This window comes from Cavia porcellus, unplaced genomic scaffold (assembly GCF_034190915.1).
Source record: "Cavia porcellus strain 051 isolate PalLab524CR breed Dunkin Hartley unplaced genomic scaffold, mCavPor4.1 scaffold_32, whole genome shotgun sequence".
NCBI lineage: Eukaryota > Metazoa > Chordata > Mammalia > Rodentia > Caviidae > Cavia > Cavia porcellus.
Window position 1 is genome coordinate 21,267,167 of NW_026947515.1, and position 13,307 is coordinate 21,280,473.

Consider the following 13,307-nt stretch of genomic DNA (forward strand, 5'->3'; position numbering starts at 1 on the left):
TCCAACTCAACACTCTTCGGTTAAAAAAAGGATGCAAACCAAATAAATGGTTTTAAATTTTGTAATAGATACTTAAAAAAAAAAAAAAAAAACCTGAAACTGTAAGCCAACAGGTGAAACTAATTTTAACAAGATAGTTTAGTTAACCCGTTGTGGCTAGAGTATCATTTCAACACGTAAGCTGTATTATAAAATTGTCACTGAAATATCTCACAATCTTTCACAAGTAGGTCTTCCGAAATCTAGTATGTTAAAGCACGTCCAATTTGTACTGGCTACATTTCAAGTGCTGGTAGCTACTGTTGGACAACCACTCCATAGGTTCAATCCCCAGTGCAAAAAAAAATTTGTAAGTCACAAGTAAATACTATGCTGACATTTATGGGATGAGAATACTATGTAACGGCATATACTAAAGATCAGGGAAAAGTCTGGGGGAAAATAACCAACCTAGCGGTAGCAGTTAATTTCTAGTAATACAATGTGACAACTTGAAAAGTTTAGAAGTTTAAAACAGTCAGTAGGGAGCCAGTATTCTCGATTTGCGATTTGTAAATATCCTCATTGCTAGGAGATTTTATGAACATTGCATGAAGTGGGTAGCCTGTAAGTGAGGAAAAGAGACTTTTTCTTCCCCCATTTTTGCTCTGGCTGCTGCCTTGAAGGGTTGCCCTGATGTCACGCCACTCTGCCTTGGAACCAGCTGAGTATGGACTGAAATCTACCCAAACTGTGAACTAAATAAACCTTTCCTTCCTTAATTTTGGGTATCAGGTATTTTGGCCCAGCAATGAGAGAAAAATAACCAAGACAAGTAAAATTCTGAGGAAAAAAACACCAAGCTAGCCAAAACAATTACTATCTGGTAAGCCAGAAGTAAACTTAGCTAATTCTATAAACAGTATTTTCATTACAGTCAGAATCATTCTTTCTTTTTTGGGGGGTGGGGGGGTGATGTGTACTAGAAATCAAACTCAGGGCCTTGCACTTGTTAGGCATTTGCTGTGCCAATGAGCTGTATCTCCAGCCCCAAAGTCATATTTTATACCTTAAAATCTCTAAAAATAAGAGGAAATAACAAACTTACATGATATAAGTGAGCGCAAAGAAACTAAAACCCAGAGAAAGTGATCAAGTTTATGCTGTCTTTTAATATCTAAAAAATAGTCCAAAAATTTCATTTAGGCACTTACTCATCTAAATAAAAATCAAGTCAGACTAATAAATTAGCATTTGCTCCACAATGTACAATTTCTGTAATTTTAGCCTAAGGTCCTATTTCTTAGCGCATTTAATTATTTGTTAAAATTGGAGCCATATCAACTCAAAGATTACATTAAACACTTGTAGCAAGAAATAATCCATACAAAGCTTTTTGCTGGGCATAGTGGCACATGCCTGTAATCCCAGTACCTAAGAGACTGAGCAAAGAGAATCATTGTAGGTCCAAGGCCAGCCTGGGCTACATAGTGACTTCAAGTGCAATTTGAACCCTGTAGCAAAACCCTGCTTCAAAAAAACAAAACAAACGAAAAACAAAACAAATCCTTTTCATGCCTGTTGTTTCTTTTTTTTTTTTGTCTTTTTCATTTTTATCGGTACCGGGGATTGAACTCACGACCGCCTGCTTGCAAGGCAGGTGCTTATGCCGCTGAGCTAAACCCCCAGCCCCCTTGCCTGTTGTTTCTTAAGGACTCAAAAACATTAGCAATTATTGCTCTGCTAGTTGCTAGAAATTGAGATGATTAAGATAATTTCATACTTCAGAAATTCTACAATCTAATGGGACTAGCAGCAATACTGCCTACATAACTGGGTTCTTAGTCCATTTGGTACTGTTATAATGGTTATTTAGTTATTTTTCTTAATGCTGAGACAAAATACCCAACATCTAAAGTTAAAGTGCTGTAATTCCCCAAAAAGGTCCTTTAGATGAAAAATGGGGTAAAACCCCTGAGATGGAAAAGATGGGGCAGAACGACGTCGTTTTTAGGAAGAGGTGCTTTTATTTTAGCTGGCCCAGCGACACAGTGCAGATGGAATTTGCAAAGCTGTGCAACTGACTTAGAGTTTTGACTGATTTTTATAGTTCATTTATGATTAGCTCATTGATCTTTAAGTACATAGTGATGAGAAACAGAAATAAAGTGGGCCTTTGTTCCCCTTTGCTTGAGGTAAGAGGCATTTCACAGTGGGTGGCTAGCCAATTCATAGCCCTTGGTCTGCCAATTCAAGGAACATTTGTCTTTCATAAAGGGAACAATGGTTGACACAGCATCATTTGTCTCTTACAAGGGGAACAAAAGTTGACATAGCACACAGGTTACTAAGGTGAGGGGGGATGACACATTATAGAACAGCATAATGATGCGATCAGTTAATTTATAACTATGTGGTTGGTGCTTGGTTACTAGGGTAATGAGCTCAGTACAGAATGACAATATTGCTAATAACTATCTTTTTAAGTAACTATTTTTGTTAATTATCTTTTAATCAATTATTTTAATTTTTCAGCATCTTAATATAACAAAAGGAGGAAAGGTTTATTTTGCCTCACAATTTGTAGATGTTTCAGTCCATATTTAGCTGGTTCCAAGGCACAAGGCAATTGCAGAGGAAGAAATAGTCCAAGTCATCTCAGGACAGCAAAATGGCAGCAAACAAAACCTGCCTTTCCTTTTTATTCCTTCCATGCTTCCTGTCTTTTGGACAGGCAGGTTGGACCCTGCCATTATCCACAACCAGAACTATGCTAAATTAATCACTGGATTAATTTAGTGACAACCCATCCTTAACCCAGCACCACACCCTTCATCCTAATACCCCACATACCCTAGGTCTAGCCACTTTGGAAAAGTCCCACCTCTGATGCATGAAGCTTTAGAGAATCATCTAGATATAAGCCATTATAAATTACCTTGAGAGAGGGTAACTTATAAAGAACAGAAATTTATTTGTTACAGTTCTGGAGAGTAGAAAGTCCAAGGGCAAGGGACTGGCATCTAGTAGTGTGGCTCTTCTTCCTGGGCAATTTCATGACAGAAAGTGAAAGGGTAAAAAAGAAGGGAAAGAGGTAGGCAGAGGCAGGGAAAGAGGGGAAGAAGAAGGAGGAGGAAGGGAGAAAGAAGGAGAAGGAGAAGGAAAAGGACAAGAAGATAGAAAGCATAATTTTCCTAGGTCCCCACTCCAAGAAAGCTAACTCACTACTATGATACTATTAATCCATGCATGAGAACAGGGCTTTAAATCTATTCACTTCTTAAAGGTCCAACACTGTTGTGTTGGGAAATTAAGCTTCTAACATTCTAACACATAACATTTGCAAGTAATATTCAAGCTATGGTAGCACATGATGATAATAATATGAAATCACACAAGAAATTCAGGAAATATCCAGCGTAACAGAATATTTAGATAATGTCAAAGGAGTCCAAGATACCTCTAATCCTATCCATAATGGGAAAGATCTGGACATTTTTTTAAAGAGTGTCTCACCTATGTGTAGACTGATGGTAGGAGTTGGCTTCTTTCTTTAAAATAGGAAACAAGATGAAGAATTTGTCTTAAAAAGCATTTCCCACCATCCATTGAATTAATATAGCCTAAAATTGTTATTTTTATACTTATCTGTTATTTAAAACATTTTGTTTTCAAATTTAACTAAGACATCTACTAAATTATGTCTCACAGAGTTCCAAGTAATAATCCTAACACGTTAGTACAGCACTGGGTGTGTCTGTGGATGATTGGCATGCAAGCTGCTCACTGAGGAGAAAGATTGACCCCAGATTTCAGTGGCACTTGTCAATAGGCTAATAGCCTGGATACAATAAAAAGGGAAAGAAGGAAATCTTTTCTTTTTACTTCTTTAGAGAAGCCCTGGTCTTCACCATTGCCTGTGGATATTCATCTCCTGAGCCTTCAGGCTTTCAGCACAGACTCTTCATCCTTCCAATAAAGACTCTTGGACTTTCTGACATGGATTTGCACCAGACCCTGAAGTGAACTGCAGGCCTTCAACCTTTGACTGGATCCTCCAGTACTCCAATGTGCAGATGATTATTTTTGCATTCTTCTGCCTGATTCTTCAGACAGTCATTGTAAGGCTACCTAATTAATCCTTTATGTAAAATCTGTTCCTCTCTAGTTAATTCTAACTAACACAGATTTTGGTACCAGAAGTGGGGTTGTTGTTCTGAGCACTGGTGATATGATGCAGAAGCTTTTGGAACTGGTTTAAGGGAGAAGTTTATAAAGTTTTAGAGATATTGTCTAGAGATGTCCTAGAATGCTGTAAGCCATGCTTGATTGGTGATTCTGATCAGAATGCTGATGAAAAGAAAGATAGTAAAGACCAGGCTGAAGAAGTTTCTGTTGGGAATAAAGACTCTGTTGGCAGTTGAACTCCAAGCCATGTGTATTTTGCTCTGGCAGAAAATTTGTCTACATTAGCTAGTGTCCTGAGACTTTACTGCACACTGAGATTAAGGACATCTGGCTAAGTAGTCTGTTGCAGGAAATTTTAAGGGAGTCTGATGTTCAAACGGTTGCATTGGTGTGATGGCTAAAAACAACAGACTCCAAAAAATGAAAAAGAAAGCGCTTTATTAGCTGAGCTCAGCAGCAACACTGTCCCAGGGATCAGTCAGGGAAGTGTGCCTCTAGCAAGGGATATAGGGGTTTAAAAAGCAGCAAGCCCCACGGGGAGGGGCCAGGGTCTCAGGCTCAGCTCCTCTCCATAAAAGGTAATTTGCTCTTATAGGAAAAGCAGCAAACTGCAGGGAGGGGTCAGGGGGTCTCACAGGATCCAGGAAGGCAGGGAGGGGGTTACATAGTAGGTGTGTTGCAAGATTGCAAGTTAAACAGCTATTATACAAGCTTTACAGAAAGAGAGTAAGTTATAAAGGCACATTAAGTAATAAGTACAGTACATTTTGAATTTCTGAGCTTATAACAATTAGCACTTCTGGCAGCTTTTATCCAAAGACATACTAAAGATTAAGAGTGAACAGCACAGTTGAATGTTTTTTTTTTTTTTTTTTTTTTTTTTTTTTTTGTCTTTTTCCTGGTACCAGGGATCCAACTCACAACTGCCTGCTTGCAAGGCAGGCGCTTATGCCGCTGAGCTAAATCCCCAGCCCCTATCTGAATGTTTTTAAAAGTCATGAGTTTGGCTAGAAAGGAAGTTATGGCAAAGTTTGGGCCTACAAAGTTGCAGAAGAGAGCTTGATTACTAAAAAGATTGACATTAGAAAGATTGGCATTAAAAAGATTGGCATTAAAAAGAAGCCAAACACTTTGGGTGAGGACAATAGAATAATGTACCTGGAAGGTGTTGCAGGAAACAGCAAGGGCCCACCTTCACTAAGCTCAAAATAGCAACAATAGAAGACTTTGCTTTGAAGAGAGAGCCCTGGTACCAACCAAGAAAGCAATAATCCAGCCCTCCTGGTAAGCAGCGTAAGCTGCGTGTGCACCAGGAAGAGAAAAGCCAGCATTTCTCAAGAATCCGCCATGCCATGTTTTGGGGGACCAAGCAATAAATCAGTGATTCAGCTCTCCTGGTAAGCAGTGCAAGCCTACTGGCAGGTGGGCTGAGAATCAACACCCCCTACACACACACCCCCTTTAGCAACTGGATGGTTCCGAGGACAGCCTGAGTTGATAGCAACTAGGGTACATAAAGCAACTAAATGCTTGTATTCTTTGGTTTATCATGCACTCCTGGGGCCAGTGGTCTGAGCATCTCTCCGGAGGATGACAGTATGCAATATAGCAAATATGGGGGATTTCCTTCTATCGTGTCTTTGAAGTCCAATACTGTTTTCATTGTTTTGCTTTTTTCAGTATTTTGTTTGGTTGGTTTTATTGTGTTTTGTTTTTGGTTTGATTTTGCTATACCTGATGGAATGGATAACTATTATGAAGATAATAAGAAATGCTACGGTAGCTATTATTGTTTGTCCTGATTGCTGGACACGGAATTATGTGATTTAGTGTTTGCCCTTCTCAATTTTGTTTTTTGCTTTGGTCCATTCCTTTCTGTATCCCAGTCCTTCCCTTTTGGAGTTGAAGTATTTACTTTGTGCCTTTATATGTCAACAGTGTTCAATTTTTTTTTTTATTCTTATAGGGCATGTAGCTAATTGTTTTGAGTTTCAGAAGAGACTTTGGACTTGGACTTTTCAGCACTGTTGAGACTGGAAACTCTTAGAGATAGATTAAATGCATTTTTCATAAAGAGATGGACATGAATCTTTAGGAGGACAGGAGTGAAGTATTATGATTTGGATCTTTAATGGCCCCAAAAGCTTTTTGTGTTTGGATTATGGGGCATTATGGCTGACTTGCTGTGAGGAGGTGGGTTCTGGTTGGAAAAGGCAGGTCACTGTGGGCATCACCTGGGAGGGTTATCTCCCTTCTTAGCTCCTCCCTTAACTCTCTTCCTGTATGACTGCAGTGATGTGAGCAGCTTTCCCTCTGCTATGCCCCTTGGCCATGCCATCCTGCTTTGGAGCCAGTGGACTATATGGACTGAAAACATGAACAAAAATAAACTCATCCTCCTTCAAGTTAAGGGTATCAAGTATTTTGTCTCAGCAATGAAAAAGTACTAAGACAGAGAAGACACTAGAAAAAATTGAAAATAGCAATGAAATAGAAGAAGCAAACAGGATCCCCAACCTGAAATACAAGTATCTTCAATTCAAAGGTTATGAAGTATTCTTGGGGGCAGAATGAAATGTTGCAAAACAGAGTCAATAGAAAAAGCATGATGGAGCATGCCTGCAATTCCAGCACTTGGGAAGCTGAGACAGGATTGCCACTAGTTCAAGACCAGTCTGGACTACAAGTGAGATCCTGCCTCAAAAAAAAACCTAAAAAGAAAAGTCAGTAAACTTGAGGATAGAGCAATTAAAATTATTTAAGATCAATTGAAATTGTCCAATTAAAAGAATAAAAAGAAAGTAATGAAATACAAAAATTGTCGACCCAGATTTCTATACACAGTGAAAATACCTAACAGTAAGAAAGATAAAATAAATAATTGTCATATAAAAGTAAGATAATAAAAAATTTCTCCATCACATCTGTACTACAAGAAAAGAGAAGGAATTGGAAAGGTCAAAGGGAAAAGTTAACAAATAGAGACAAGGATATTCACAAAGAAATAAAGAGCATCAGAAGTGGTAATTATGTGGCTAAATAGTCTTCCTTATATTTTATTTAAAAATACATATGTCTCTTTAAAGCAATTTCTGTATTGTATATATATATATGTCTCTTTAAAGCAAAGTTATTATAGTGTTTAATATATATATAGAGAGATAATCCATATGACAACTATTAAGCAAAGTGCAGGAAGTAGTTAAGAATGGATTTACTACGTTATAAGCTTTCAGTATGTGAAGTGATAGAATGCTAAACTTAGTTAACCTATAAAAAGGTAAGAGTTCACATGATAATCCCTAGAGCAGCCACTCAGAAATGATGTAAGGAGGTATAGATAAAGTCTGTGAATAAAGTAGAATTATAACAAGATTCAAATGATATTATTATAAACAGCTAAGTTGGGTAGAAATGTTATAGGTAGTCAAATAGGGCTAAGCCTGTGATAACTCGGACCCCGGTATAAAATCCAAGAAAGCAAGAAATTAAAATTTGGGAAGCAAAGGCTTTATAGGTAAAATCCAGGCCTGGTGACGAGTCTCCGGGAGCTAATTTGGAGACTGCGCACCTCACAGCTAAAAGTCAGGACTTTTTATCTTGTAAATCCACAAACAGCTGCTGGTCACACAATGTAAGGAGGGAGATGGGGGTGTGACGCATTACAAAGCAGAAACGGCAATTGCAAGTCTCCCTGCATACTAGCAAGTTTAGATAAGAAGAAATCTTGTTTTCCTTAGCAAAGAATAGAGAGGTCTAACAGCAATTAACAACCTTACTTTACTTTAGCACCACAACTGTTCTATTTGTAGAGGGCAACAATGGTTAACATATCAATTAGGTTAAGATTTTACAATTCTTTACAGAGGAGAGCATTGATTAACATATCAATCCTTTGCCCAGAGGGAAAGGAAAACACACATTTACAGTAAGGCCAAGTTACAGGTGTTACTGTGATACAAACAAAGCTATTTTTGTGAAGAATGTACAATCTAATACAATCTAATGCAATTAACACAATTTGTGATGGGCTACCAGGTCCTTTTTGGTAGGGAAGACCCAGGTTGTCAGGAGCTATTAGGAAGTTAAAACTTAACCTAGTTAGATTTGAAGGGAGAAGGGGAGGGGAAGCAGCAGGTGGGCTTATACCTTAGAACAGACCTTAGGATAGTTAGGGGGGCTTAGGTTATAACAAAGCCCTTGAGAGCATCACAGCAAAGTAAAACTCTATAACTGTGCCTAGAAGCACATCTGTTGGAGGCCAGGCCTCACGATACAGTGGGAATGACTAGGCCTAAGATAAATGCTACCACCTGATCTCATAAAATCTATGTAGGTGGCAGTCACAGTTTTCTCTATTTGAAAATTCTTTGTTTTTTCCAGGTCTGCTTGCTACATGGCTTGCTTCCCTATTGGATCAATATTATATAAGCAGGGGCTGGGGATTTAGCTCAGTGGCATAAGTACCTGCCTTGCAAGCAGGCAGTTGTGAGTTTGATCCCCGGTACCGATAAAAAAAAAATATTATGTAAGCAATTATACGTATAATTTTATTGGATGACCATCACCTTAACCTATATTGTATCCATGTGGTTGTGCCCTATAAAACTTCTGAAAAGTGGGCTCCTCAGCAATCTACTTGGCACCTTTCTGGCCTCTCAGGAGCTGTATCTCTCCTTCTCAATAGTATTTTCTACTCTTAACCTCCTTTGTTCCTTAGAATTTATGCTTCAATTTTGGGGAACACAGCTCAGCGTATCAGGCATCTAGCAAGTTGAGAGTTATGGTATTTTCCTGTATCATTTGGAAGTCCTATATTATTTCCTATATCAATATAAGGGGGGACAGAGAGAACAAGAAAAAAAAGGAAACAAAAATCAAATAATAAAGTAGCAGACTTAACCACAAACATATCAGTAATTCCACTCAGTATTACACGAGGACTTCTGTTCCCAACCATGAGAGAGTACCAGGGATAGATTTTGCCTTCTGCTATGGACTATGAGGACAAAAACCTGACAAACATTAGAAACAATTGTTTCCAAACACTGGAAAACAGGAAGTGCAAAGCACTGACCCCTGATGAAAAGGAAACAAAAGTGACTAGCAAGGGGCTTGCTGCCTGGAAAGAGCTTGTAGCTTCCAGTTTAAAGAGGGGAGCCCAGCGGGAGACATGACAGGTTTAGCAGTGATGGTCCTGGTCCTGGGACCCTATCAATCCTGGGCCAACTGGGAAGACTGGTCATGCTACCAGCCAGAGATCAGTGCTTTCCCTGAGCTGAAATTCAGAGAGATAATAATGATTAGAATTCATAGGGAAAATTGAAACAGTTTATGTAACAGTTGATTCTGTAAAAATCTGAGTCCTTTGTTTCCCAAAATTGAAGAATAAATCAGAAGATAAAAGGAAGAGATTAGGAAAGTGTTTATTAGAAATAAGAAAAAGTAAGGAAAAAACAAAAAGTTCTTGGTGGATAGTTAGCAATAGGGAAAAGAAATCTAACATGTTTTCTTTGTTTATATAGCTAGGCTGAGAATGGGTTCAAAAGAGTTCAAAATGAAATCCGATCATCTTGTGTAACTGTTCTTTCCAGGTCTGTGTAAGGAACAGGAAACAGAAACCAGCTGAAACCACCAGGCTTGTGTCAAGGCAACGTGGCGTGGAATTTATGATGCCTGAGTGCAGACAGATGGAGAGCAAAGGGACCATCTGTAGGGAACAAAGAGAAGTGAGCCTTTTTAAAACAGAGAAGGGCAGAAGATGAGGGACCTTAGGTGGGAATATGTTAATAAACACCTGCCAGTCTTGCAGCTCAGTGGGCAAAGTCCTTGAGGGCCTGGTGTAAATTTTCAGGTGTCTCCAGATATCTGGGGACTTGCAAGATTCCTTTCCCTACCTTATTTCTTTTATGAGATCCCGTACTTGCCACAATCTGATCTGTACTGAGCTGTGTCCCCACTGAGAACAGCTCCTTTGCTGGCAAACAGGTTGGGGGTTGGGAGAGTGGGGTCTGACTGGAGCCTTACAGCCTGGAATTAGGAAGAGGGAAATCTCACAGCATATTAGACAACAGTCTTCTTCCTGGGGGAAGTCTTTAACACTCTATTCTCCCCTCAACCTTATCTTTTGTTCCTGTGTTTACCTTTGCAGAGTTAGGGATCTTCTAGCTAATCCTGACTAGAAGGAGATAAAAACCAACTTTTTAAGAGAAATGTCCCTGGGAAGCAGCTCAGTGTTGGAGGTAAAAAAAGAGAGAAGAGCCAGATTTAAAAGGCACCAAATGGCCTTGGGACTTGCACCAGGAGACCAGAAAACAGCTGACAGGCAGAACACAGAGAAACCACATGATAGGGTACCCCTATCTCCAAAAAATATAGGAAAACAAACGGGGTGTGTGTGTGTGTGTGTGAGACTGACTTTAACACCGTATGGACTCACAGCTATGCCCTAACATACACATACACATATATATACAGGCATTCATTCACTCTAGGGTCATTATAGTACTCACTGTAGGGCCATTATAGCATCCATAGATATCCGCAAACCCTCTTACCAGCTCTAACCTAACTCAGGATAAAGCACCCCTTTGCCAACTAGCTGCCCACCCCAAAATAAGGTCTTAAAAAGTGGGTTAAGGACAAGTACACAAACAGACAAAAACAAAAAGCTGCACAAAGATGACTGGAAGACATGACATTGGCAGAGGTGCCTGGAAGTCAGTCCAGTTTGGGCAAATTCCGGATGGAAGAGGAAGGGTCACTCATCTACCTATAAAAACAGGTGGACACAAAGGGCCCATGGGCCCTCCCTGCTTTCTAGAACGCTCTACCCTGGTTCTTTATCAGGATAGCTATCTGTCTTCTCCTTCCCTCTCCCTTTCTTTTTCTCTTTATAAATACAGTGTCTTCCTTTTGTTAAACTTTGTCTCTCCAAATTTTTATTGGTGCTGAGCTTACCATCCAATGGGCTACTTGGACAGCGGAACAGCAGTGGTCACCCTCCAGCTGCAATATCTCTGTTTCCTTGACCAGAAGCCAGGTGTGACATTTGTATCTCTAATCTTGACTTAGCTACTTGAGGTTTTAGCATAGGTGGGCTATTTATTTTCTTTTACATTTTTTGCTTAACAGGCAAAACAGCTCCTGGAGCTCACAGACAAGCCTACTGGAGAAACCTCTCTGCACAAAGGAGACAGTGTGGAAGATGTGGCCTCGGAAATAGAGACAAAGGAGACCAGAATAAAGCTGGTCGTGTAAGGGCACAATTATATGACTACTAAAGGCCCAGTTATAAAATGACAAACTTACAGACATGTTCTAGCACGTTAAAATCAGATAGTAAACCCTGAGTATACTCCTATTGTCACGTGAACACCCCGCTAAGTGCAGCGGGCCTTAACTGTTTGGTTCAGTTACTTTTCTTCTGAAGATGTGCTGGGCCAATTTGACTATTCTCAGCTTATGCTTCCCTTAATTAAGAAAACATATTGCTTCTGGCTGCCTTCAAAGAGTTTGGTTAGAGCAAAGTTAACCAGTCAAAGATACTTTTAAATTCTACCTGCTCCTCTGGAACCTCACCCCCTTGTCCCCAGGATGTTCCTATGTTAGGATAAACAATTCCTTTTAAGCAAATATATTTAGAGTTGTTTTTCCTGACAATATATGACTTAATTCAATCCATGTAACCAACCACATATTGCCTTGTACTTCTTGCTTGTAAACTATATTTAAACTGGATTCAGAGCTGGTTCTTTACTAGTGACTTGGACTTGGTTCCACTAGCTAGTTAGCATAATAAGCAGTTGCTGTCTAGATTCCTCGGTGTAGCATCCTCCATTGAGTTTGATACTGAAGTTTTTGCAACAGTCTGGTTTTGCCTGACAAAGCACGCAGGCTTAAGAGGATCCAGTCGCTTCCTACAACTTAACTATGATCCAAGTTCCCCAAATATTTAAGAAATACAAAACAAAAAACCGTATTAAGAACAAAGAAGAAAAATAATTGGGGTGAGGAGCAATGGGACCAAACCAGGTAACATTTTCAATGTCTGGAATTTAATAAAAAATTACCATTCATGTAAAGAAACATGAAAACAAATCCATAATAAAGAGAAAGCCCGATCAATACAAAGAGACCCCAAAATGAAGCAAATGATAGATTTGATAGTCAAGGGGATTCCAATGGCTACTAGAAATATACTTAAGGGGCTGGACACATAGTTCAGTGGCACAGTGCCTGCCTGGCAAGCATGAGGTTGTGAATTTGATTCCCAAAAGCCTAGAGGAAATTTGAAAGATATAAACAAACAGAAATGAAAGGACAGAGTCAAATATTAAGTTCAAGTAGCCTAATAAGGGAGGCTCAGCAGGAGGAACAGGATAGATTCACATACCTAGGATCCAAACATACTTAAAGGTTTTCTAAAAACAACATCAAAAATTGCTTTTTTCAACTAGGTGTGGTGGCACACACCCATAATACCAGCATTTGTGAGGCTGAGGCAGGAGGATTGCTATGACTTCAAAGCCAGCCTGAGTTACACAGTGAGTTCAAGTCCAGCCTGAACTACATAGTACGACCCTGTTTCAGAAAACAAAATTGACTGAGTTTGGTGCAATCTTCTTTGGTCATCTTGATTAATTGATTCCAGAAATTTCCAAAAAGCAAAATTTGAATTTCCTGTGCAGCAAACACTATACTTGGTCCACATGAGTGAAATGATAGGCCAAGGTGTTCTACATTAACATCTGGCCATTCCTCAGGTCCTCAGTCTCTCTAGCACTTATTGTTTGAGCTTGTTCACCTTTGGTCTCCTTTGCGTACTCTGAATATAGATAGGCCTATGATGGTTACGTCTATTATGAACATGTACAGTGAGGTATTCTTTTTTTGCTTTTTTCTTCTTTTGTGGTACTGAGGATCTCACCCACTCTGCCACTGAGCTACCTCCCTAGCTTTTTTTTTTTTGTCTTTTTCTGTTTTTATTGGTACCGGGGATCGAACTCATTACCACACACTTGCAAGGCAGGCCCTTATGCCACTGAGTTAAATCCCCAGCCCCCTGTCCCTAACTTTTTAAAACAATTTAAATAAAGGATCTCACAAAGTTGTCTAGACTGGACTTGAGCTTGTGTTCC